Source organism: Chionomys nivalis, chromosome 15 (genome assembly GCF_950005125.1).
Source record: "Chionomys nivalis chromosome 15, mChiNiv1.1, whole genome shotgun sequence".
Classification (NCBI taxonomy): domain Eukaryota; kingdom Metazoa; phylum Chordata; class Mammalia; order Rodentia; family Cricetidae; genus Chionomys; species Chionomys nivalis.
The window spans coordinates 26,851,114-26,875,759 of record NC_080100.1 but is presented as its reverse complement, the minus strand read 5'-3'; the positions used below and the strand labels follow the sequence as shown (position 1 = coordinate 26,875,759).

Below are 24,646 nucleotides of genomic sequence, written 5' to 3'. Positions count from 1 at the left end.
AGGACTCAACTTTGATCCCCAGCACCCATGTCAAGAGGCTCAGAGCTGCCTGAAACTGCAGTTCCAGGGAGGGGTGTTTGACACCTCTGAACTCAGCGGTCACCTGTCTTCAGATACACATAACCATACACATAATTAAAATAAAACCAAATGTATAAATACACACACACACACATAATTAAAATTTAAAAAACACAACTAAGGGTACAAACCCACACAAGCTTCTTCTTTTCATGGTGTTCCAAGATTGGCCTGTATTCTGCTCTTTCCTTTTTTTCAATGACCTTCACTGAATGATCAAATTTTTCAAATTTCTTAGAGGCCTGAGACCTGCTTCCCACATGCTCCGTTCCATTGGTGAGAACTTCTATTGAGATTTGTATTTAGCTTATTGAGTCTTTCACTTCCAGCAGTCTTTGAGTTTGGACTTTCTTTTTCAACTCAATGTCTTTATTGAATTCTCTTTTCCTCTCTTGAATTCTATTAGACTCTGTTCTTTAGTACTCTTGAAGTACAACATGTCTTCTCTGATTTGTTTGAACACAACTATAACTGTTATCCTGAACTCTCTTTGGGAGCTTTTCCTAGTTGTTCTCATTGACATCCATTACTATGAGATTAATAATTTTTGGATTAGGCATGTTGTCCTGGTTTTCTATGATGTTCTGTTTCTTTGCTGGGATTTGTGCATATGTTGTTTCTTGGCTGAGATTTTCTTTCTTTTTTCTTTTCTAAATTAAGTCACCTTTCTTCTTTTGGTGAAGGTGTTTCCAATGTTCAGGAGAGGATTAAGTTGTTGTAGGGCTGAATTGTCTTTTTTTCTGTGGGACATGTATTCAAGGCTGCAGGTTTTATCATCATCCCTGATGAACCACCATCAGCAGCAGTAACATGCAACATCCAAGGCTCAGCACACCCCTGGCTTTCCCTACCTCTATTACAGTTGGTGTGGCTTTCCATGTCCAAAACCCCTACTATTTAGCTGTAATCCAGTACTTGCTTTCACAGCCTTCCTATGTCTGCACACCCTGAGTCAGCTCCAGCATCCCCAACCCTGGGGGTTTTCTGCTTCTGCCACGTGTCGTGGAAACCGTATGCCCGGGCACCTTACCCTGAACTAGCACGGATATCTTCCTTGAGTTCACAGCTTCATCTCAGTGCTATAGAACTCCTGGCTTCTAGATGCATTAACCTATATCAGTTCTGGCTGGTTCTGCAACATCTACTTGGTCTATAGCTTCTGCCCTGTCTTGTGAAATCTGTGCTGTTCCACCTTACCCCCAAGCCATCCCCAGACCCTTGCCTGTGTCTGCAGCTTCCATCACACATCATGTGATTGCTCATACTTGAGTATCTTCCACTAATTTTTTCTTAGGAAAAAAATTAAATAAATATACTGGTTAGAAAAATGCTTATTCCAAAAAAATTTGTTCTAAGGATTTTAAATTTTAACTTTGAATCATACCAAAAGCCCATTTAATGTTTTTCCAAATCCTTGATGTAAAAAAATATTTTAAAATATAGTTTACTGAATTTTGTCCACTGTAAAAAGAAATTTTCTTTTTAACAGAGCTTTTCACTGGTGATAAAGACATTGAGTTGTCAAAACTAGACAAGAAAACATACTATATTATCAGTCCCAAATTACAATAATCCAGACAAATGGCAACAAAGCTCTAGAAAGGAATTCACAAAGTGAAAGATTTGGTAACATGTTTATAATAGTACAAGATATGCAGAACGGTTTTCTAGGAAGGAAAATATTCGGCTTTATGGAGTTCTTTGGGTCTTTGTTCAGACCACCTGTTCCAGGATGGGTAATACCTCCAGGAAAAGGTTCTTAACCCTATTTATGAATATAAATAGTCTGAGTTTTCTAATTCATGTTATATGACTATATGCCACTCCATTTTATTCTCTGAAATGAGGTCTTACAATATTTTTTGAATTGCCTAATTCCTCTGTACCTTGGCAGGTTTTCCTGTAGCTTGGTATTTCCATATTTTCTCTGAAAGGCATGACTTCTTCTCATCGCTTTCAAGGGAAGCTCCCTTACTTGTCATTCACGGGTCAATTACAGATGTCTCTGTGCCTTTTTTTACTTATGCATTTCAGACTGTCAATCATCTGCTCTGCACAACATTGTATCCATTTGAAATGGTGATACAATTTTTGGAAAATACATGTTGTTATGGCGGAAAACTCTTTTGCCATCATAGTTGCAGAAAGCATGCTATCTTACAAATTAATTAGAGGACCACACACCGACACTGAAAAAAAGCTGCAAGGATTTATTTTATGGTTTCCTTCTTAAACACATTTTTCTCATTCCTGAATATTAAATGTGAAGACACTAGGGAAGAAAAATGAAACAAAGAAGGGGAAAGAAGAAAGAAAGGGAGGGAGGGAGGATGGAGGGAAGAAGAGAGAGAAGAAGGGAGAGAGAAAGGAAAGAAGGAATTAAGGAAGAAAATGAGGGAGGGAGAGGCCTTAGTAATAGGAATTATCTTTTATATAATAATTTCTTCTATTTATTTGCTTATTTGTCTATTATTTTTGAGATAGGGTTTCTCTGTGTGACCCTGGCTATCCAGAAACTTGCTCTGTAGTCCAAGTTGTCCTCAGACTCAGAGATCTGCCTGCCTCTGCTTCCCGAATTCTGGGATTAAAGGCGTGCATCACCACCACCCAGTTTTAGGTACTTAACTTTTGTTTCCCAACTTTTCTATGTTTCCTAAGTCACCAATATTTTAAAATTATAGGATGGCACAGTAGGGTCCATTTGAAACCTTGATTAGACAAATATTGGCAAGATTGTTTGCCAGGCCTTAAATACTAGTATCTACAACACTGATTTGGTGATTTCAAGACAGACAACGTGAGGAGAAAGATAAAAAAAATTGCTAGTCAGTCTTTCTCTCTTAATGGTTTAGTTTCCTGACTTATACCTATATTGTTAAGTCTTTTCTCTCTTGATCCTGTGTGCCGATGGTTGGAGCTATTGAGCGTCACATGGCCCTAGAATCATTGCAGGGGAAGACTGGACCACTTGTAACTCAAAGCAAAAATATTTGAGACTACAAAAGCAAAAAAAAAAAAAAAAAAAAAAAATGACTACAGCTGAAAGCCAGGATGAGTTTGTAGTGTTCTTTCATGACCTCAACTAATTTGTCCCATCGCCAGGAATTACTCTAGTCTGATAGCCAAGGTATATTCACATAGACAGACAGCCCAGGGATGCAAGGGCAGTTTCCCCAGCTTTCTGTCTTTAGAAGCTCACACTCCTATGAGGATGAGCCGGCACTGACAAGAAGTATTGTGATGTTGTGTGAAAGGCAAGTAAGAGAAGAAAACACAAGGAGATGGGAGGATATCAGACTTTAGGTGTTGGGAAAGCCAGCCTCTGTCTTGAAGTCAGAAGTTTCTGCCTAACTATGAACCGATTTAGCCTATGCCCAGAGCAGAACGAATCCAGCAAACTGCAAGCATTTTCAGTGATAACCTAGAGATTACCTTACTAAATAAAAAGGTATGTTTTTCTAAGCCATTTTTTTGTTGTTGTTGTTGTTCTATCTCTCCAACATTCTGCAGGACTACCTATCACGTGGCCCTATCAGTTATTTCATTATTGCGTTGGAGTAGCTAACAGTAGGCAAAGTGGCCCCCGTGTGGTGCAGTCAAGAAAGCCTCTTGGCAGGATTGTAACTCTACTGCTGGTTGAAAACCACTCAGGGGGAAGTTTCCAATCCAACCCCATGATCTGTTTCCACATGTAAAAGTCTGGCGAGACGCTCTCTAAACAGCTTCACCGTCAAGTTCCACTGTCATATCAATAAACAGATCTAGTCAACAATACCAATTAGAGATTCTCAAAAACAGCATCCAGGTGCATAAATCATCTCGTTTTGAGAAAAGCCTAATGTTGACTTGCCTCTGCACTTCAGATGGAGAAAGGAAATAGCCCGAATCAGTAGCCTGCTCCAACTCACCGTGTTAACAATCACCCTGATACAAGAGCTCACCAAGCTAGTTAGCCCACTTCTGTACCGACCACTGTGGTTTGTAATGATTGAATATTGTGTGAGCACTGCACACAGATAGAGGCACCAAATTGTGAGCAATGCAAGAGCACAGCACAGTCTATTTTGATGCACCCTTAACTACCTAGAGTGAGCACCCAGAGCAGGTGGGCATTGTGCCCTAGTACAGATATGGTACTGAAATTATCTGAAATAAAAGAAAATTAAGATTTTTTTAAAAGCCTGACTTACTCTGTATATCTTAGGAGACTTTTCCTAAAAATTTGAATATTTAAATAGAGAAATTTCCAGAAGGAATTTATAAATTTTATCTTTTTAGCCATCATTGTTAAATTTCTTGTACAGAAATGAAATACTTGTTGTCAGTGGATGAGAGTCATGGGCATCAGTTGCTTTTTCTTGTTTCATATCTAAAATAATTTCTAGGCACAGCAGTGCATTAAAATTCTAAATATAAGTTAACAATTCTACATATAAAAATTATTCTACATATAAAAATCTGTTTCCTTAAGTGACAGATGGAAATGAATTTTTACTCTGCAATCTAATATTTTTTTAATTGATGACTTCGTCATTTGGAGTTTAAATTTCCATTTTGCTATAGAAAAAGTGACAGAAATCTATGCATGTCTTTCTTTTATTTGAATAAGAGTTGACAAAATCAGGAGCTTTAATTATTGAGCATGTTTTTTTTCTAGGAATACATTTTATTTCTTCTGGTTGACTTGGCACTTAGTATTTTAATCAACTATGCCAGTATAATAGTGGGCAGGCTATCTTTTTCCCTTTTGTGTCTGTCTATGGAGACAATTGGGAATGCTTAAGGCTTACTCTTTATAGATGATTTATCATCCATCTTAGAAGTCCATCTGAAATCATTCCTTTAAAACATGTCCATTAATTCTGAAGATCATTTAGGGAGATTATTTCTTAAGTTTAAGATAATGATTGTGCCAAATGGAGAATCATTGACTGCATTTAAATCCTAGAGCAAATACAAGAAGGCAAACTATATTACTTATTACTACCATGGCAATATAGCTTTTCCTGCTTATCTAAAAGTGAAGTAGATGCCTGAGATAGAAAAAAAATCTTTTCAGACAAACGGATTGTTGATTTCAGCTTAAGTAAATCACACAATTCATAAAAACATTTGCCCTGTGTATAGCAAATATAGTGGTTGAGCTTTTGGGAGAAATGTTTTAATATGGCTGTGTCTTGACATCAAAACAGAACAACATTTTCATTAGGATCAGAAAAATGTCAGCATTCGCTGTCAGCTGACACCGTGTTTTATTTTCTGCAGGTTAAAGCATATTGAATTTTCATTGCTACTAAAAATGTTCTTAGTCTAGACACTATGCGACAGTTTTAAATTATTTCAATCCAAAGCTTGGGATGTGGATTCAAACTGAGTTTAGTAATTTTTGTGGTGGTACATCATGAAACCTCCTGTTGGGACTATAAACATTCATTTAGGTTTAGAATTGAGTTGGCCATTTATTTTACCCCCAAAGAGAGACACTTACTTTGTATATAAACAACTGATTTTCCTTGGGCCATCATTTTCAAAATATTTGTCGGGTACATGGAGCTATTTGGTTTGTGCTTGGATTGATTTTTTTTCCTGCTTATGTAACAGGCATTTTTTGAAGCAAAACAACTAGATTTCAAATAATCATAAAATCTTCAAGCTGTCTGAAAAAAGGACAGTGGATTCATTAAAAGGAAGAGTCATGATTTTAATATTTCTAATCCAACTTTTGGTTATCATTGCGATATACAGAATGTTCTTCACGTCAGTGTATGTTTAGCAGCCTAGAAAATGAGCAAGATCCCAAAAGGAGCAAGAATGAAAGTAGCTGGAGTAAGTTTTGAGAATTTGGTAGTTTATGTGGCAGTATAGGCATGATGAGGTAGTTATCACTACCATGTTCTTCGAATAAACAGAAAATGTAGTCACTCCATGCTTATATTCAGGTAAGTACTGAAATTTGAAGTTGCTGGGTTTCCAGTTTTGAGAACATACACATTTCCAGAACACTCATTTATCACCTTTACTATTGTCTAAACATTACCCTTCATAAATTCTTTTAAAACTTAAAATAAAGGAAATACTATTGGTTAATGTTCTTATATAAGTAAAAATTTTCAGTTTTTACTTCTATAAGTAAAAACAAATAAGTACATTAAAAATTCGTACATGTTTGGGGTTTGGAATGAATCATCTTATTGACTTGCATTTATATTTATGCTACATTTGGAGGTTTTGTTTCTATTTGGAGTTTTCTTTCTCTAATAGCTTTATTGATTGAACTAGTGAAATAATAAACCAAGATCAATAATGAAATCTTGAAGCTCGCAATAGAGTATCCATATTAAATTTGCAAAGCATTCTAGACGTCTCATTTTAGTTTGAGAGATATTTGGTGATGCAAATTCTATACTAAGGAAGACATAGTTAGAAACATTCATCTTTCTGATCCACCCACGTTTTAGCTCCAACAGCTTTGGGGCCCAAATTTTCTGTACTATTTTTAATAAGTTTAGTGAATAGAGTTAATAAAAAAAGTAGTTTCTTTTCGGATACTGTAACCAACACTGTTTTCTTGAGAAGCATCCAGTCTTTTGAATTTAAACTAGAAATGTTGGTATTTTATTCTATTATATCTTCTAGGCTCAAACTTCAGCACCTAGAGCAGAGTCTCTACTAACTAGCATAGCCCATTTCTCCCATGTGGATTGAACAGAAACTGTGGCATTGGTGGCTAAAAGAATTCTCTATTATGCTAATCTGCCTGAGCTCTTATGACTGTAGCTCAGATGGTGAAAGGATATGTGGAATAATGCATGCTGTCAATGTACTCATTTTGGAAGAAAATCCTTATCTAGCTCCTTCAGATTTGTGCTTGAAGAGACAGATAAAAAGACAAGTGCTCACTAGACTTATTTCAGTAACTTATTTCAGTAACTGTTGTGGATGGTAGAAACTCCATGTTGAGGAGCATTTGTGAACCTGTATCTTGAATAAAAGTGGATGGTGGAGCCAGATTTAGTGCTAAAGCCCTTACCTATAATCTAAGCACTGGGTACCTGGGCAAAAGCATAGGAGGAATTCTAAAACACTGTTTGCCTGGTCTACCTACAATGTCATGTTCTAGGCCATCAAGGGCTACATAGTGAGATGCTGTATCCACAAACATAACAGCAACAGCGAGCGAGCGAGCGAGCGAGCGAGAGAGAGAGAGAGAGAGAGAGAGGACTGTGTGTAACAATAGCTTTGTTACTCAATATTTATTTGGCATCTTAGCACATACTGAACTAGTTTACAGCCTAAAGGTGAAATATGAACTAGATGTCCCTATCTTCATTTAGATTTCTAACATGAGGGAGAATCTCCCAAATATAAAAAGAATAATGAGAAGATTCCAAATACGACCTTGACTATTTCCTCCACCATCTTCCATGGCCTCTTAATGCATAGTCAGACGATTGAGATCAATAACAAAATTTAACTACAATCCAAGCCCTATTGCAATCCAACGTATTGATAAGTGAAAGAGACAGTTTCCAGGCAGTAGTATTTCCAGTTTGCTGAGTCTCAAGTCATGGAATTAGTTGTATCAAATTTGTAGACGCTTTACGATTTTCAAGAGAGCAAACCAACACAATGAAGTCTTTGCTTTCTCCTAACACTAGGCTAGAGTGAAGAATTTCCACTCTGCATGTTGCACATGAACTGCAGTCCCAGTTTGGTAGACTCAGTCTTGATTTCACATCTGTCTTTGCCTAGTCAAGAACAACCACGTGCCGTTCCAGATATTGATGGTTCTGTATTACTTGAGTAGCCTGGCGTGAACAGCCTGGTTTGAAGTCAAGTATTCAGAATTCTTAAATCAATTTTGTATATCCTAGTGATTGTGATTTTGGTTTTTACCTAATTTAACCAGATCCAAAGGCATTAATGTGACTAAGAAAAGTAAATCAGCATTATGAAACATCATTTATCATCTGCAACAGTAAGAACCAGCTGGAGATTTTGTCAGCAATGTATTTTATATTTATTTAGAGCACTTTATTTTTGCATAGAATTAATAAAGACTTCTTTTCTTCTTTCATTATTATTTCAAAACCTTTTATCACCTAAAATGGGAAGGAATGCCAGGAATAAGACCAGTTATAAAATACATTCTAAAATTAGTAGCTAAGAAAGTCACATGCTTGATGATATTTTCAAGTAATTTCTCCTTAATGGTGTCCAGTGGGATAGGGATGCCTAATAAAATTAGCAACACTGTTATTTAGGTTTCCATCATGCAGGTTTCAACTTTTAGTTGAAAACAGTGGAATCTCTCTAAGGCAGTTTCCTGTCAAAGAAATCTAATGCCTTGGAAGAAGAGCCCCCATGGTCTGACCTTTCCCAAGGGCAGGGTTAACCAAGTGATGAGCAGCTGATCCTGAGAAGCCAACAAAGGCCGTGGATGTCACCAGTACTGCTGTCTAACCCACCTCCACTGTTGAGTGCTTTTCAAATCTGCACACTGGCCCTTGAAAGAAAAATGTTTTTAGTCTTAGCTGGAGTTTTAAACATTGTTCTTCTAGTCTAAAACAAAACAGGGGAAATAAAGTTATTTTTATAATTTATTTTAATTGATAAAACCAGTATATGTTGATTGTTCCTAAGGTAGTTTTGTTATTTCATCATAAGTTATTTAACTATATCATTTTATGATACTGTGTTACCTGATCTTAGAATGCTAAGTAAACTCATGTTTAAAATTTAGGTGCTCGAAGATGAATAATACTGAATGCCATTCTCCTTATTCCTTCAGTGAGAAAGCTCCTGGTTATCTCAGAATGATATTGCTGAAAGCAGGACCGTGAGAAGAGAACCAAAGATTAAAAAAAAAAAAATGAATGCAGTTGATGCAACTCAAGTTGTGATTTTCAGAACTTTGGAAGTTAAGGTTCCCAAACTTATACAGTATATCCATAATGTATACACCCAATATACAAACAAACAACCAGAAATACTTTTCTGCATCTTTAAACTAAAAGTTGAAAACGAGCAGAAAAATATCTAAAAATTGTGTTGTTCGTCTTGTTAGGAATGTGTGCCCCACTGGAGCCTGGCATTTCTATGGACTCCTCATGACAGTCCTCTGGTTCAATTGTAACCAGTGTCATTTCTCTTCTGTTCACAATCAGTTCAACAATTCCTAAAGGCTTTTCCATGAAAATCTCTGAAATTACCAAGGATTGAATAGGGTTTGTTTTGCAAGGTGATTTATTTTGTCCTGTAGGGTCATTTATAGCATTATGCATCAGTTTGGGGAAAAGATCTAATTTAGAAAGTAGAATTAAGTTGAATTAATTAATCAAAAGTTCTTTTAGGACCACAATGTCAAATACAATGAAAGACACACTAGACATTGCTCTGGTGCTTCCATTTTATAGGATAATCTATGCTCAAATAATTGGAATCAATAACTTCTTAATTAATGACATTATTAAGACTTAAGTGAGGAGCAACACAAGGGAAGACAGCATTATGGTCTTTAAACCATCTTGTAAACCCTCTTTCTGTATTTGATAAGTATAGACCCAACCAAGCAACTGGATAGTTCTATAACCAAATATTCAAATAAATGTGATTCCATTTTTGAAGAAAAATGATAATTGCCCAATTTCTCTTTATTCCCTGGCATCATCCTTCCAAAGCAGCCAGGGTATGCTTACCTGTGCAGCTGTCAACCTCTGACAAACCATCACTACTTATGGCTGGAGCAGCTGCCAGGCCATGGGTTACAAAACTCTGCATTCCTTATCGCTTAGTGCCCTCTCGTTTTAAACCGCCAATAGCCTTAGCCTTCCACTGATGGCTTTTCTTGCAGCTCTACTTGGATGAGCTAGAAGAAGAGAGAAGCCATAAGGTAGAAGGCTTGCGTTGAGTTTCCTAAGAATGGAGCTCTTCCCTCTCTTACAGCCAAGAACAGCCTTAGGCACTCAGGAGAAATTAGACTGTCAGGAGACAAATAGCAATGGTATGAAAGCAAAATGTTAAGAGTTAAATGAAGGAAATCGTGAGTTTTAATCTTTATTTATAGGACATTGAGCCATGAAATACTATTGAAAAGTAAGAAACTCCGATAATCTTCATACAAGTTGTACAATAGGAAACTGTTCAAGTGTAACTTTAATGTTAAAAGAAAAAGTGCCACAAGCCATGTGTCAAACAAGTTCTGAGTAGACAAACAGTAAGACTAATTTATACTGAACTGACTTTCTGCCTCAGATATATAATAGAAGTTAAATTTTCCACTGTGAATAATAAGAGGACGAGAATGATGACGGAGACACCGTTCTATTTTCTCCATTCCTGAGAGACCACTGCATCAACTTAAATACCATTTTAAGGAACTATAGATAAAGTCGAACAATCAGAAGGATGGACAGAGTACGTTCTCAGATTTACTTATGGAAAGGAAATATGGTGTTTTAGGACAGAACAGGGAAGCTATATTTGGTAAGGAAGGGAGAATATTCATCACTTTCAACATTTAAAAGGATACTCTGTTGAGAAAGAATAGACTTTTTCTTTGGAAACCCAAGTTGAATTATTTAATTGTCAAAAAGAACCTTCCAAGAGTAGGAGTGATCCAAAGTGTTTTAGATCTTGGCCATTCTTACAGGTGTAAGATGGAATCTCAGGGTTGTTTTGATTGGCAGAAAAATAGGTGAATTTAAGCAGTGTCTGGTAGCATACTTTTTTATGATAAAAACAATAAATAACATGATAGAATGTAGTCTTCTAACTTAGACTGGGTTAAAATTTTTTCTCCATGACTACATTCTATGGGGAATTTTCTAAGAATGCTGCCAAGAGGAAATTATAAATAAACACCTAGGGATATTATTTTCTTGCAGAAACGATGGCATCTTCTATTCTTTGCACCTGCAGGTGTCACTTATTAGGAGAGAAAAGGCTAAAGAAATCACCCTTGAGAATCTTCCATGACTTCATTGGCCCACAGATACGCTAGCTTATTAGCACCTGGGTTATTGTGATCAAATTAAATTTGGTTTGTGTTCATTTCTGCATGCTAGCATTTTCTCTAAGGAATGTGACATTTTAGAAATTTGATAGTTTTGATTTTCTGTTTTGGAGATAATATTATAATTACATCATTTTCCCCTTCCTTTTCCGCCTTCTCTACCCTCCCACAAACCCCTCCTTGTTCCTTTCAAATTCATGATTTCATTTTTAGTTTTTGTTTTTGCATGAATGTATGTATATACATGTAAATTTTTATATATTACGTGCTCAGTTTATAGAATGTCACGTAAGTGTGTATTCAGGGCTGTTCATTTGGTATTGAATAACCAATTGGCACACTCTTCCCTGGGGAATATTTTTTTCTTCTTTTCTCCCACTCTCAGCATTCCTTTGTTACCTGTAGCTCTTTGTCTGGGTTTGAGGCATGCTGGGCTTTCCTACATTAGCATGTCTACTGTAGTTGTACTTGTTCAGTTCCTGCTTAAGCAATCAAGTTGATGAGACTTTATTAGTGTAGCTTATATGTAGATTACTAGAACACAGAATCTCACAGCAAACTCCTCTGATCCTCTGGATCTACATTTTCTTCCTGTGTTTTCTTCCTCAATGATCCCTGAGCCCTAGGTACAAGGAGTTGTGTTGTAGATGTATCCACTGAGACTGGGCTCTACAACAGCTCATTCTCATTTGTCAATTTCTGTAATGGTCTCCATCTGGTGCAAAGAAGTTTCCTTGATGAGTGGGTGAGACTACACTTACCTGTGGCTATAAGGACAAAAAGGATAAATAGTGCATTTATGGATTATGCTGACTTAGCAAAGAGACAGTTATAGATTCTCCTCCAAGATCCATAACTTCAATAGCCCTTGGTAGTTGGCTAGATTTTTGGTAATAGGCACAACTAAGGGATACATATGGCTTTTTATAATTTGAACACCTGATATGGATTCAGTAATCATGCTCATCTTTAAAAGGGTATGTTGGGAACACTGAGATGCACCAAGTATGACATACAAAACACTGATTATGTGATCAAATCAACTCATTACTTCTGGGAGTCTGGAATGGAGTGATCAGAAGCAGACTTGGAGCTCCCGAGTCTTGCATACATTATTCTTCACTTACTGCTATGCAGAGGGAAATCTCAAGAAGACTGAGGGAAGACACCCTGGTCACTGACAAGAACACCTTGCTTTTGCAAGCTTTGCTGCTTTGTCAGAAGAAATAGTGAGGCCCACATGAGTCCCGGCAGTCCATGGCACTGGGCGTAAATGCGGTTTCAGGCAACAATTCCCCCAAATCCTTCAGTTTACTGAAGACCTTTCCTGTTTACATTTGGAGAATGGAAACATAGCCTTTGCTTCCGAAGCTCACTCCTTTTATCAGTCTATCTTAGTGGTCACTCTGTAGAAGACTTTTCATGATCATAGAGCAATCCCTCCCCGAACCCTGCAGCATTCAAAGAATAAACTTGTAGGTTGATTTTTATAACAGAATCTAAGATTCTTGAGCTTCAGAACTAAAGATTTATTCCAAAGTCAGCTGAGATCAAGTTTTAAGGGAGATTGATCAAAATAGAATTTTGAGGAAGAATCTAAACTGTGATGCCATTAGAATAAAGTCCTCAGGCAAGCTTGCTGGTGCTGGGATAGATATTCTCTGTAGGCAGACTGCTTGTTTGTTTCCCGGCCACTCAGATGCAACTAATCACACACAAAAAAATATATTAACTACAACACTATTTGGTCTATTAGCTCAGGCTTTTTATTAACTTAATCTTAAATTAACACATTTCTATTAATCTATGTATCACCACAAAGTTGTGGTCTACTGATAAGTGTCTGGCATCTTTCTCCTTCACTAGCTACATGGCATCTCTTTGAGTCTGCCTCCTCTCTCTCTTTCTCTCTTTCTCTGTGTGTGTGTGTTCTGATTTCCTACCTGGCTTTACTCTGCTAAGCCATTGGCCCAAAGAACATTATTCATCAACCAATAAAGGCAACACACATACAGAAGGACATCCCATATCATCTCACATTTTCTGTCTAAATAAAAAGGAAGATTTTTACTTTAACATAATAAAATTACATATAACAAAACAAGTATTAAACCAGAATTACAGTTACAATATTTCTTTGTAAGTCTAAATTTTCGTATCTAATTTATCTTTTATTATAACTAAGGAAAATTATAACTATCTGTCTTCAACTCAATCAAAGTCCCCAGAAGGATATAATATTATCTAAGTAAACAGGAAGTGCATTGTGAACAACTTCCAAAGTTCTAGAATTGACAGAGACATCTTGCTGCCTGGACAGTCACCCAAAGTTCTTCTGTAATGTTGGGGCATCCATCTTCAGCCTACAGGCCCATAATATCTGGCAGGCTTTTAACTGAAGCAGGAAATTTAAAGATCTCTTCTGTCTTGTACTGACAAAGGTCATCAGTTGCTTTCTTCTGTGTCCTGCAAAATGTCTGTCAGTTCTTTCATGAACAGGAACTCTGAAGGATCATCTCACCTTCTTTTGGCAAGTTCACCAGTCATTTTTCTGTGGGTCCTGCATGTCCAGTTCATACAGCATCCCATAAAGCAGTCCAGGCAAGAGCAGTTTCTTGCCCAAATGGCTAGAGTTGTCACATTGAAGACAAGTTCCATAATGAGTTTCTTCAATGACCATCACCCTCTCTGAAGTAATTGGTTTCAAGAAGCAGACATATCTCATGTCAAGAAAAGTCTAAGTTCTTAAAAAAATTTTAAAAGCCATATTTAGTAGGTCTTTGGAAGAGTTGAAAAATATCTATCCATTTGAAATAGATCTCTGTACATTTAGAAAATCTAACTAACATGACTACAAGTTTGACTATTATAAATGACTATCTATTAATCTGTAATTTTTAATTATGCATTACATTTTTAAATAAGCTTTACAAACACAATACCATAAACAAGAGCATTTATCTTAAGGTTTCTTAGATCTTATGTGGATCCATGCTCCACACAGTGGGCACCATTTTGTAAACAGAAGTTGCTGTATGGCATGGGGGCAAGATATGTTCATTGTAAATAGCTTGATTCTGTGAGTCAGCATAATGGCCCTCACCAAGAATTCAGTCTTGGGAAGCTTCAAATCCTTTGACTCTATTTTGCTGTTCTAGGGATTTAGCCTCCTCCAATAGCGCTTCCACTGTAACTGCGGTTAGCACTGCTGAAACTAATCGAAACCAATCATGTGGAGCAACCCTATTGCTTAAAGCCTATATCTCAGTTGACATGCCTTGAACCCAGTGCATCTGTTCACCCATATTAGGTGCATGTTTTCTTCAGGAATGATGCATGAGCTTGAGTAAAGTGGCTTTTTAGCTGCTGGCAGTTCTTACATGGAAATCCAGCTTAGAGCTGATAGCCAGCAATCCTCCTAGAAGTGGGGACAAAACCGCCCACCATCTAGCAGGTAGAATCTGAGCTGCTGACCCAAATGACCCAACACACTATCCACTTGACAGAGCAACTGTCCTCAGTCACCTGCTTCAAAATCACCTCACTAGAAAAATAGAGCTGACTACATATACACATCATGTAGGCACTGGCACTGATGATGGAACACCATTGCCTTCTGGTTCCGTTTGCATGTTATTGCATTTAATCTTCACATGTCTTTCTTCACTTGAGATGGTAGCACACTTGTGTTCATTGTAGCACTACTCACTACAGCAAAGTTGCAGAAAAAAAGTGAGTTGTCTGTTGAAATGTAGCTAGATAGAGAAGAGGCTTATGTGTATAACACAGAATGTTATTTGGCTATAAAAAGAACATACCCTGTCGTTTTTGACAAAATAGAGAGAAACATAGGACATTGTGCTGAGTGAAAAATAACTCACGCACAGAAAGGTAATACTGCAGACTTTCCATATTTGAAACAAAAAAGTTAATCTCAAAACAAAGACATGGCTGCAAAGGCGAAGGAAACAGAATGAGGTTAGATAATGTTTATCATCTATAGTGCATAACTTTCTATTCTCTATTTAAAAACTAGAAAAGAGAGTCTAGGGATAGTGAGACAGCTCAGCAGTTAAATGTGCTTGCCTTCTTTCTGTTGACCTGTCTATCCCTAGGAGCCATATCGTATAATCAGAGAACTAACTCATTCAAATTGTGTTCTGGCATCCACATATGTGCCATGACATGCATCCACAAGCTCCCTCTTCCTTCTCCCCTGATAAATAAATAAATACAATTTTTTAAAGAAAAAAAAGAGCTGAAAAACTCCAAAAATAAGAAATGATAAAGGGCATGGTGGTGATACATGTTTTAAATACAATTCTGTATTCCACAAATATGTGTGATTATTACATATTAATTCAAAAGAAAAATTAAACACTGAATTTATGTATTAAATATAATTCTGGATTCCATAAATGTGTGTGATTATTGCATCCTAATTCAAGAGAAAAACTAAACACTGAATTTATTTTTTAAAAATCTGGCTAACAGTAAATATTTGTAGCAGTTTGGTGGAGTCACAAGCTGCAGATGGTAGGCAGTAATGCCCTTTAACATTGCTACCTCTGTTATGCCTAGGAAAAACACTGAGCCCTAAGGAACAAACCTGGAGAGACTTAGAGAGTTCTTTTTCCCTAGCAAAATCAGAAACACTTAAGACTCTTCATCACAAGGTCAGCAGCAGCTCTTAGAAAACGGGAATCTTTCCAAAGAGGAGGAGAGCTGCCAACAGATAGATGTGGTCCTGTGCACAAAGGTGAATCTCTCCTGTGCTTTGGAAACTCAAATTCCCAGTGCAGTGCAGTGCAGTGGCATTGCAGTTGGGGGCTGTTGATATTGAAGAAGAAGAGTGTGCAAAGTGAGAACCCTTGATCCCATACAGAACTTGAGGTTCTTCAAGTGAAAGAAAGATTATTGTGTCTTCTTGCAACCTAATCTTATTAATATATTGAACAGGCTCTTTGTTTAGAATTGGTAAAGCTTTCCTTATGCTTCATTCCCTTGAAAAAATTACCAGAGAGAATAGTTCTTGCACACCAGGAGGCCCCATCAGAGGGCTGGCTGTGCTCACATTCTGTCTCCTTAGCTGGGCTGTGACTCATTCCGAAACACTGCCTGGGAGCAAGTGGATGAGCCCGAGGACGCAACACATTTTCCGAACTCTCATTTTTCTTGTACTTCATATGATCTTATTTTAATTGAAAATGGATTTTTAACAGTCTTTCTAGCTATAACAAAATGGGATGCTGTTGCCATCATCAAGGGAAATGGATGGCTTATCTTGCTTTGCTTTGATTTCATTGCTTTCTGTTAAACAAACACCACAAAAACAAAACTAAGATAGCTACTTTCCGAGCATGGGAATGAGTTTAGAAATAGCTCACAAGCTTCTTATGCCTTGGAAACTTCCCTTGAAAATCTTAAACTATTAGTACCTTTTGGAGAAGGGTGACACTTGTCAATTCTTGTGTCCCCATCTCTCTAGTGTGGCTGCGGCTTTTGTGCCTGTATCTTACAGTGCTCAGAACACATCTGTTGTGGCTAAGCAGTGTTAACAACCCTGACCTCTAAGATGCACTGTCAATGACCTTATCCCCTGCGGGTATGAGTGTGTACACAACTCAGGATACTATCACTTCTATTTTACAACTGAGGTTAACAGGGACCAGAAATACAAATGTAACATTACTCCTCTCTCCTCTACTTTTCTTTCCAGTTGATGTGATAGTCTTTAACAGGTCAAACATCAAACTTAGGTCATCAGACTTGACAACAAGCTCTCATAAGTGTTGAGCCAACTAGCTGACACTGTAAACTAACATATTTTCTCTTTTGTTCTCGTGAATGGTTCATGCATTTACAATGGGAACTTGTAAGTACTAGGTGCTCAGTGAATGGGTTGGAAGGAAAGAGCTGTGCTTATATTACGCATTTTTTTCTCAGAGTGCAACTTTAGGGAAATAATTTAAATCAGTTTTTGTTTTTTTTTTTTTTTGCTAGCTTTAAACAGATATGCTGCTTCTAGTCATGGGTGTGCATGTCTCTCTCTCTCTCTCTCTCTCTCTGTGTGTGTGTGTGTGTGTGTATACATGTGTGTGTACGTGTGTGTATGTATCAGTTTGTGGGTTTTATGATTTATGAGATACATCTGTTTACCTGAGGTTATTTTCCCACCATTGTTTAACCTGAAGACATAAAGTCTCTCTGTGAACCACTGTGTGCTTCCATGAAAAAGCGTCAGCCTTGATTTTAATCCTTCCGGACCCCAGACTATGAGAAACAAATTTCAATTGTTTATGAGCCTGGCCCTTAACAGACAAACCCAAGACTATTCAACCATTGGTATTTATTTCTGCCAGAAGAGACTTTGTCAGTTCTTTCTAATTATCTGCTTGATGCTAAGTAAAATTGAGTACTTATCATTTCCCTGTACATTGCACATTCTCTATGGCAATATTGCCTCCAAGGGGCAAAAATTGATTCCTGATAAAGCAAATTAAAACTTTTTATAAAACATAAATATATAAATGGTATGATCACAGATGTATAAATAAATAGGCATTTTTTCTGTGGTATTAAAATGTCACCAAGGAGAAAGGAAAACAGGATGAGCGAATCAAAGGATCTAAAAGAGCAGGAGACAGAGCACGAGCAAGGAACTCAGGACCGCGAGGGGTGCACCCACACACTGAGACAATGGGGATGTTCTATCAGGAACTCACCAAGGCCAGCTGGCCTGGGTCTGAAAAAGAATGGGATAAAACCGGACTTGCTGAACATAATGGACAATGAGGACTACTGAGAACTCAAGAACAATGGCAATGGGTTTTTGATCCTACTGCACGTACTGGCTTTGTGGGAGCCTAGGCAGTTTGGATGCTCACCTTACTAGACCTGGATGGAGGTGGATGGTCTTTGGACTTCCCACAGGGCAGGGAACCCTGATTGCTCTTAGGGCTGATGAGGGAGGGGGACTTGATGGGGGAGGGGGAGGGAAATGGGAGGTGGTGGCGGGGAGAAGGCAGAAATCTTTAATAAAAAAAATTTAAAAAAAATAAATAAAAGAGCAATCATAAAAGAAACACTACTCCATATTGTTGGGAGCTGTGAATCCCCAAGGTCCTGAATTTCTGGTAAACAACTTGTAATGCTTGCACCTGAGACCCTCAGGAGTTCCTGATGGCAGGAGAGTGGTTTCTGGTGGGTTTGGCTGGGGCATGGCTATTAGTTAAGGATCCCTACATAAGCTGCCTCTGGACACAAAGGGGGCATCCTTGTTTCAAGGATTACCTGTGTCTTTGTCTCTCTGTGAGTTTTTGTGTGTTTCAATCTCCAGTCCCTTGCCCGGCTCAAAAACTGCAGAGAGCACAGACAGGCGTGGTGCACTACACATATAAATGTGCAGTGGTGTTTGCAAGTTTAATCATGTGTAGTGATTCTTCTTGTTTAACATAACTCCACTTACAACTGTCTAAGTATTTGAGAGTCAACTTGGCATAATTGCTTGTTTTGGCTTTAGTACCATAGCGACTATTAGAAAGTATGCATGCATGCATAGAAAATAGAAATATGCTCCTAACTCAGTGAAATAATATTTTCAATGTAATACTTGTGCTTTGTTGGAGGACAGCAAGCTATTCCAAGAATATATCACCCGTCCTCAAAGCAATCTATTTTATAGCAGAGAGAGAGAGAGAGAGAGAGAGAGAGAGAGAGAGAGAGAGAGAGAAAGGGAAAATGCTGTCTTATGTTCTCCTGACTTCTCTCAATAGAGATCACAAATAGGTCTAAATTCAAGGACCAGGAATTTAATCTCAGTGTAGTGAAGGCATCTGAGGCTGTCTGCAATGGTCATGGATCCAAGATGGAGATTTGGGTGCTGACTAACCTGGTACCCAAGAGCTCTGGGAAACAGTCTCTTCAGTCAAGGTAAATACAGTCAACACTGGCCTTGGCATCTGTTACTCTTCCTCTTACCTCTGTGGGTGAGTTAGCTGCTGAAAGAGCATTCTTTTTGAAAAATAGACTCTGTTCATGACATTCTTCCACAGATACATACATACACATATATATATATGTATATATATATATATATATGCTTTTGTAAAATGCAAGGGTGATGCTGTATTCATAGCAGGGATGCCTCTTCCTCTTCAGTAAATCCAAAAGAGACTGATGAGGTCCAAACCTGAGGGGCTGCACACACGTTAGCACAGTGCCTTTCTAATGAGTACCTTTGATCCAGAGATCCAGAGTGGTTAAGATGAGAATCTTCTGTAACTGTGGCTGTGAGAACCAAATTTCCCCACCTACTGGTCTGTTTTTGGAGGCAGTAAAACTCTGAGAACGTTTGAGAAGCAGCGGTATCCATCTCAGTGTGTCTTGAATGTGATAATGCAGAGATTTAGGAATATGGATCAGAATCTTCTTTTTTAAAAAAAAATATTTATTTATTATGTGTACAGTATTCTGCTTGCAGCACCAGAAGAGGGCCCCAGATCTCACTACAAATGGTTGGGGGTCCCCATGTGGTTGCTGGGAATTGAACTCAGGACCTTTGGAAGAGCAGTCAGTGCTCTTAACCTCTGAGCCATCTCTCCAGCCCCATGGATCAGAATCTTAAAGGTATGATTGAAAGCTTTAGTGCAGTCAAAGGCTGTTCATCCAACTTTGCCCCAATGGATTCAGTTGTACAGATACGTTTTCCAGTATCTGGAGAAACATCCACATATAGCATCCTCACCAAATGATGCTTTAGCTGGTGTCTATGCTTTTGTTAATGGCCACTTAAGGTCTCAATGCATGCATTCTGCAGTCATCTTGGTGTCTGACTCTAAACTTATCTCTTGTGACAGAAAGATATCATCCTGATCTTTCCAAGATAGTAAATGCCTGAATTTTATTAGAAATCTAGTATAATCCATGACCTTTTTCTTCTGTCTGCATCCAATCCCACACATATTGTCATTTGTCACTATTTCAAAGACACGTTGCTGCTATTCCAAAGCAGGATACATTGTTTCGGTCTTGATTAGCCTCAGAATCCACCATCTTTTACTTAACTGGATATACACAATTATGGACCATCAGCTGATACTTCATTAAAGGCATGGTGTGCAGTGTTCAAACCAAGGTAAATACATTGATCTCCACAAACATTTATCTTTTCCTTGTAGGAAAAACATTCAACATCATTTATTCCAGATTATTCTACAAATAGATAGTATGTTATCATTATCATTTGCTTGAAGACGAGTTTTTGTCTTACTTTTCTCTGTGTGTAGGAACAAATGACTTCAATCTCAATACCAACCTGTTTACTATCCCTTCTTCATAAGTCTAGTTTTGAATTTTTCATAAGTCTAGCTTTGAATTTTTTGTAGGCATTGTATTTACCAGTCTACTCCCAATATCTACAAGGCAAACTTTTTTACATCCCACGTGTAAGTGAGTTCACATGATATGTGTCTTCTTTTGCTTCTAGATGCTTAATGTAGTGACCTCCGGTTCCATCAATGTTGTTGAAAATAGCAGCACTTTATTCTTTATACAGCTGAATAGTATTCCTTTAAGTTCATCTATTCATCTGTGGATGGCCATTTAGGTTGTTACCATTTGTTGACTTTTCTTAATAGTAGAGTATTAATATGTAAGTACAGACATTATTTTGACACACTTATTCTATTGCTTTGGCTAACATCCAATATAATGATACTCTGTTTCTAAATATTTGAGGAAAATCTCTATTGTTTTCTATAATGGCTCTTTTAATATATGCTCTAAAGTGTGCAAGGGTTTCCTTGTACTGTATCCTCACAGTCATTTGTTATCTTTGTGTGTGTGTGTGTGCTGATCCCAGGGTTTCACATAGTATAAACATGCTACCCCAGAGATCATGCCTAAACTCATCTCTTTTTTGATAACAGTTATCTAACTGAAATGATTTAATTTTGCTATGATCTGTATCTTCTTAGCAGCAGATGATACTCAAAACTTCATATATAAGCTAGTTATTTACATTTTCTTTTGAGAAATGTATATTAAGTTTACTGTGCAGATTTAGAACAGATTGTTCGTTGGATGATATTTGACTTGCTTTTTCTACTGAGTACTCTCGGTTATCTTTGTAATTTGGATATTAACTTAATTATATACAGCACAAGTTTATTCTCCTATTCTGTGGGTTGACTCTGCTCTGTTGATTGTTTTCTTAGCTGTGAAGAACTGTAAGTTTTATTTAGTCCTATTTTTTCTATTTTCACTTGTGGAAAGGAAAGAGATGATCTCGTTTCTGCAAGCCCTGTGTTCTACTGTCTTGAAGTGTTCCAACTATGTTTTATTCTAATAGTGTCTTAGTTACATGTTGTATTTGCATTTTCAATGCAGCTCATCCTAATTTTTATGTAACTGTGGAGAAATAGAGATCCGACTTCATTCTTCTGCTTACAAAGACCCAATTTCTAGAACCACTTATTGAAAAGTCCATCTTTTATCCTACTCATGTTCCTCTCACCATTTTTGAAGGTCAGTTGCTGCAGATGCACACATTGGCTTCTGATATTCTCATTCTGCTCCACCAACTATGTGCTGTTCATGTTGCTAACACCGTGGGAGATGTTTCCAAACAACATAGCTTTTCAGGCTGTGGTGTGCCTACTGCTCCCTGGGTTTACCTAGTTTTACAGTAAGAAGGGAGGCAATTAAAGAGAAAACTTGCATTTCAAATAGGGAAATAGAAAGTTGCCTTGAAGACAAGATACCAACAAAGAATCCAGACTTCAAACAAACATCAAACAAACAAAACAAAAGAAATTTCATTTGAAAGGAGAGAGACTGCTTTATTTATACCACCTAAGGGGCTCTCAGCTCCAAAACAACCATTTGGGAATTTTTCCCCAAAGTTCAGTCACTAAAGTGTACAGAGCCATTACAACTATGGTCAAAGGACCAGACTACATCTTAACCTAGCAGTAGAGTTTGCAACATCATTCACAGAGTTCTGATTTTATAAAGATTCATAATGTAAAATGAATGGGTGATGGAAGCTGGAAATGAGGCTCAAAAAGCTGTGAAGGTTCCAAAAATCTGTGACAAATTTTGATTCTCTACAAGGATGTCTTGAGAGGGTATTGGAGGAAGCTGTATTGAAGTTTAAGTCACAATGGATAACTCAGGATCTTGGAGGTGCCATGACTGTTGGATATTTGCAAAGAAAATCATGGAATGGAACAGGGTCCAGGAAAGGCTAAGTGTATTTCAGGTACCATGGGGGGTTGTTCTGCAAGAACCTTGGTGACACCACACACTTCGGGTATTTGACAGAGTAGCTAGGCTTGGTGTTTTCCATGTTGGGTTTTGGGTTTGGTTTGGTCAGGTACTTCTTTGTTATTCTCCTATCTATCCATTTTTAATAGGAATGCTTACTTCGTGACGTTGACTATTGGAAGAATATAACTGACTTGTTTACATTTTTTTCCAGAGTGCTCAATTATGAAATGGTTTTGAATCCCAGAAGAGACTTTTGGCTCTGAGTGGTATTGATCCTGCCTGTTAAGACTATGGGAATTTTGAAGTTAGATTGAAAATGTTTAAAATTATGAAATGTCCATGAGCCAATAGAGACAAGGGGTGGATCGTAGTGATTTTAAAATGATGTAGTACTTAGTGTAGATTTGTGGCCTTGTGGGCTTTCTCCCATCTATTTTATCATGCCTATTGTTGCTGTCCTTGTTCAGCTCATGTCTAATCAGCCTTGTTGATGAGATTTTATGGGTGTAGCTTCTGACGTTTCTAGAATGTGTTGCGGGAGGTCCTTCCGCTCCTCCAGTCAATAGCCGCTGAGATACCAGCCCATTGGGGCGTGGTCTCTTTCCCTTTAAAAAAGCGGCTACTTCCCTCCTTGCTCTTTGTATTTCCTGCTCCAGTTTCGGCAACTAGACTTCTTCCTAATTGCGCAGAGAGCTGTTATCTGGGACGGTGATCTGTAAGTTTTTTCCCCTTTAAATAAATACCACCCTATTAATCATAATTCCAAACTGGTGTGGGATTGTTTATGACTTACGTCTACAAGGATGAGCAATCTTACAGCCAACTCCCTGATCTTCAGGCTTTTACAATCTTTCTGTCTCCACTTACACCAAGATCCCTGAGCCTTAGGTACCAGAGTGATTTTATGAATATAGCAATTAGGATTGGGATCCATAGCTTCATATTTTGATATGTTGTAGGTGTTGCAATTATATTATAATCTCAAAAATAATAAATTTTAAAAAACTGTTGTATTCATGTTGACAAAGGGTGGGTTGTTGATAGTTTTTCCTCATTGTCAACTTGACTGGTTTTTAGGATAACCTAGGAGTCAAGCCTTTGTGTATGTCTGTGTGACTTTTTCTGGAGAAGTTTAACTTAGGAAGAAAGATTCACTCTGAATATGTTCCTGGTATCTAGCAGGAATAAAAAGGGGAAGAAGCGGGAGGTCTTGACGAGCACCAGCATTTCTCTGTCTCTGCTCTGACTGCAGACCCCACGTGACCAGTCTTCTACTCTTCCACTATGAAATAAAACCTCAAATTGCTTTTGCCATTATTTTGTCACAGCATTAGTCAAAGTATCTAATACACATTCCTGACAGGAAGCATCACTATTCTCTTATAATCCTCACTATCTTTCACTATTCTCTATTCCTTTTCCTAAGTTTAGTTATCTTACATTTTTGGGCCATGTCAGTAGTTAGGATGCCTTTTCTAAACAGCCATGTGACTAACTCCTTGTTTAAAAAGAAAAAAAAAAACTTTGTACAAATATCCCCTTATCAGTGAGGTCTAATAAACTGAGAGTTCAAAGTTGTAATGTAATATACACTGCTCTTTCTCAGCTTTATATTGCTGTCTTTATTTTATTTTATAGCATCTGTTTTCTCTTGCCAAACTGCGATAATTTACTTAATTTTATCATTTATTGTATGTCTTTATTTATTAAAATATAAACTTACATTTTCTACATTAATTTGTTTACTAATGATATATGTGTATTACACCACAGTGCACATGACAGAGAACAATATTCAGGTGTCAGTTTTTGCCTTCCCAAAGGCTCAAACTTAGCTCAAAAGAAATGGCTACAAGCACTCTTAACTACTGAGTCAACTAGTTGACCCTATATGCTAATATTTTTCTTTTTCATTCTCTTGAATGTTTCAAGTGCTTATAATAGGAACTCCTAAGTACTAGGAACTCAGTTAACAGGCTGAAAGAAAAGAGCAATAATTGTACTTTATTGGGACTTTCTTCTTTGCTCACCTGCTTATCACCAAATCATAAAATTTTTAAAGGCAGAAACATTTTGCTTTGTGGCTATTTACACCTTAATACATTTCCCCAAAACAATGGCTATGTGATAAATATTTACTAAGTACAAGGATTCATTTCTCACCTCGTCATCCCACAGGATATGAAATTATAGTGTGGAAAACCAGAAGAAAAATTCAAGATTCAGTGTAAAGTATAACAGTATATACTTTATAACATATATAAAGTATAAAGTATAACT

General features: G+C 37.4%; 1 protein-coding gene across 1 annotated transcript in view; it reads left to right on the top strand.

Annotated features, from left to right (window-relative positions):
* Positions 1-24,646, top strand: part of Plcxd3 (phosphatidylinositol specific phospholipase C X domain containing 3) — a 166,821-nt gene that overhangs the window by 135,307 nt on the left and 6,868 nt on the right. The gene's annotated exons all lie outside the window — the stretch shown is intronic.